Genomic DNA, 4,383 nt, shown 5'->3' with positions numbered 1-4,383 from the left:
TCCTCGTACAACTAGTTTACTGATGCGTGATCTGATAAGATGTACCTGGATCTGTACAAAAAGATGTGCAGAAGCGTAGTGTGAGTACATCACAGCGGTACCCATTAAGTGCCAGGTCTAACCTCGGTAGAGTAGTGACGAGGTTAGGTCAGGCCATACTGGAGAATAAATAATGGCATGGTTAAATGTTTAAACAATATTATAAGATAAAATGACAATGGAAATAAATCAAGTAATATGTCACATTTAATTACATCAAATAATGGCAAATAAATACCTCATGGAAACAAAACATATTTATTTTCAACTTTAAGAAAATCACAACAATAATCAAAGGCAACTGTGGCCATAAATCAATATCAACAAGAGCACTCCCGAGGTACCGCCTCGTAGTCCCATATTATAAACAAATTCACAATATCTCATTTCCATATCTCACCGAGGGAGCCTTCATAATTTATTTTAAAGAAAACATTTTTCCCGAAATAGCATCCCGCGTTTTAGCCATCCTTATCATACCACATGACTTCTAGTAGTTCCCCCTACTAGCCACGCGTATCAAGCTACCCTTATCTCACCGCATGCGTTTCAATACTTAGACCTTATACCACCGCATGTATATCAATATCACAATATATCAAAATTTGCACCTCAAGTGATCAAATAATTTAACTTGCCAAAATAATTCAACAACAATATTTTTCCACAATAAAGAGCTCACGACTCATGTCAAAATAATTCAACAATAATATTTTTCCACAATAAAGAGCTCTCCACAATAAAGAGCTCACGGCTCATGTCAAAATAATTTAACAATAATATTTTTCCACAATAAAGAGCTCACTGCTCCATCACAATGAGTACAAAAATATTCAGGAGTAAATAATTCAGGAAAATAATATTTCAAAATCTTTAATACGTTGCTTCAATATCAAATTTAAAAATGTCAAATATTTCATACTATTAATATTTAATTTAAAGAAAATCAACCTTCAAATAATGCACAGAATAAAAGAAACCAAGTTCGAACTAAACAGATAAAACAATTAGCAGGAAAAGGTCACAAAAATTTAAAATATAAACATTAAATCAATAATGAAGAATATAACAAAATGAAATAATTTAATTAATGCGCAACAGTGATCTACACAATTTAAAACATAATCTTTCACATTTAGCTCGTATACACACTCGTCACCTCGTGTACACGACTTTCCACACATTACAATTATCAATCCTAGGGGGAATTTCCCCCACACAAGGTTAGAAAAGTCACTTACCTCGACTTGCTCCAATTTAACCAAGTATTATGTTTTTTCTTCGATTTTCCAACTCCGATCGACTCGTATCTAGTCATAATTAATTTGATACAGTCAACAAAAATTATAGTAATCAATTTCATAAGAAAATATTATATTTTTTAATAAAATTCGAAATTAGCTCAAAATTTGCCCGTGGGGCCCACATCTCGGAATCCGGCGAAACTTATAAAATACGACAACCCATTCAATTACGAGTCCACCCATACCAATTTTACCAAATTCTGATAATAACTCGGCCTCCAAATCTTACGTTTTCGTTTTTAGAAGATTTTGCAAAAATCTTGATTTTTTCTTCCATAAATTTACGGATTCATGATGTAAATGAGTATGGAATCATGAAATATAATCAATATAGGATAATGAACACTTACCCCAATGTTTTTTCCTGATAATCGCCCAAAAATCGCCCAAAAACCGTACTCCAAAAATCCAAAACGAAATGAAGGAAATGACCATTTTTGGTCCTTAAGTTTCTGCCCATCCATTACTAAAAGTCCATTTTCCATCACTAAAAGTCCACTAGAACTTGCTTGTACCAACCTTCCTTCAATCAATCATAACTTTATGTACAAATATCCAAATGATGAATGGTTTAACTTTTTGGAAACTAGAATCAAACGACTACAACTTTCATGTTTTAAAAATGTTCCGATTTCTTATGAATTGCGAGATATAAGCTTCTAAATTTGGCTCCATGCATCAGAAATTTCTGGGAAAACAGCTCTATCAGCCTTCATTCAATCCATCATAACCTTCTGTACAAATGTCCAAATAATGAATGGTTTAATTTTATGGAAACTAGAATCAAACTACTACAACTTTCATGTTTTGAAACTTTTCCAATTCCTTATTAATTGCGAGATATAAGCTTCCAAAGTTGGCTCCACGCACCAGAAAGTTATGGCGAAATTTCTGCAAATTTCCAGCAATCCTCTTTGTCCGAAATACATTCCGTTTACCTTTCCAAATCCACCCGAGACCCTCGGGACCTTAACCAATTATTTCAACATGTCCCAAAATATAATACGAACTTAGTCGAGGCTTCAAACCACATAAAACAATATCAAAACGATGAATCGCATCTCAAATCAAAATCTATGAACTTTGAACTTTCAAATTCTATATCTTGTGCCGAAATAGATTAAATCAATTCGAAATGACTTCAAATTTTGCACACAAGTCATAAATGACATAACAGACCTATTCCAATTTCAAGAATCGCATTCCGACCTCGATATTAAAAAGTCAATCCCTGGTCAAACTTTCCAAAAATTTAACTTTTGGCATTTCAAGCCCAATTCCACTACGGACTTTCAAATAAAATTCCGATCATGCTCCTAAGTCCAAAATCACCATACGGAGCTGTTGGAATCATCAAAATTCTATTCCGGGGTCGTTTGCCCATAATTTGACATTCGGTCACTATTTGAAATTAAACTTTTAATTTTTCATCAAAATTCTATATCTCGGGCTAGGGACCTCAGAATTAGATTCCGGGCATACACCTAAGTCCCAAATCACGATACGGACCTACCTGAACTATCAAAACAATGATCCGAGTCCGTTTGCTCAAAATGTTGACGAAAGTCAACTCAGTTGAGTTTTAAAGCTCTAATTCATATTTTAATCCATTTTTCACTTGAAAACTTTCCGAAAATTTTTACGGACTATGCACACAATTCGAGAAATGATAAAATAGTGCTTTTCGAGGTCTTAGAATATAAAATTAATTATTAAATTTAAAGATGACATTTTGGGTCATCACATTTATGCATGCATTATTATTTATGAGGAAAGCCACAAAAAACAAAACATATGTAGTACTAATTAATGCTGATTTTTATCTATCTATCTATCTATCTATCTATCTATCTATCTATCTATATCTATATTATTATAAAAGCATGAATACAATGTCGGTTTACAAAAATAACCTTATAATTTTAAGCATAATAACTCATAATAAAAGGACATAATCAAAATTCTAGATATTAGCCTTATAATCCTATTAGTTTTAGGACATAATACCACACGTTAGGAATCCTACATGATTACCTTTAGGAATCCTATTAGTATAATTATTTTCGGGTTGTCTAATCCATATAAAATTGAAAAAGTAAATATATTTAGTCATGTAATCATATTACATTTAGGATATACTTATTAAAAATTCCGATTACCAATTTAATTTGAAAACGTATTATAATGTCCTATTACTAATTTAATTTGAGAATGTATTATATTGTCCAAATCCATTTAGAAAAATGAGAGCCTCTATTATTATAAACGCATAAATACAATATTAATATATCAAAATTGCCCTAAAATATTAAACGGAAGAACTCACAGGGAAATGACATAACTGCAATAACCTATTTTTTGGACTACAATATCTTCTATGCTAATTTTTTAATATTCAAAATTTTAAAATTAATAAAATTTTGTATATTAAATTCTTATTTAAAATATGTATGAAGGTTTAATAAAATCATTTTCATAAGAATCCTCCGTATTGGCAATACATTACCACTACATAATGTCCAATACGAAGAAAGAATAAAAGTAATATTAAATAGAATGCATAAAGAGTTAAAATTGAGATAAAAAAATACCACCACGATAATATATTTTTATAATATATTTGAACTATTTTTCTACTCAAATAATATTTTTTTATCAATTTTTTGTGTAATATTAAAAAATACCCAATTATTAAACAACAACTAAGAAAATATTTAAGAATATAAATTTGCGAGAAAGAGAAACAAAATGGTTGGTAAGAGTCAATACCACTAATGATTCTACAAACATAAAAATCTAAAAGTGAAATGTCATATCAATCTTTTACTCTTTGAAAATATAATTTATGGTGGATAATATTATAATTAAGATTAAATATTCAAAACAAGAGATGAACTAATATTAAGATCTGAATCAACATAGAATAAATTATTTTTTATGTTAAAATCAAATAATTAAATCTTTTAATTAATTATTTAGCAAAAGAATCCAATTCAATTATTTTTTAAATTCATCATATGAGTAAAATTCTTATTCAAGT

The sequence above is a fragment of the Nicotiana tomentosiformis genome, chromosome 5 (assembly GCF_000390325.3).
Source record: "Nicotiana tomentosiformis chromosome 5, ASM39032v3, whole genome shotgun sequence".
In the NCBI taxonomy this organism is placed as follows: Eukaryota; Viridiplantae; Streptophyta; class Magnoliopsida; order Solanales; family Solanaceae; genus Nicotiana; species Nicotiana tomentosiformis.
Note: the sequence above shows the minus strand (reverse complement) of the source record.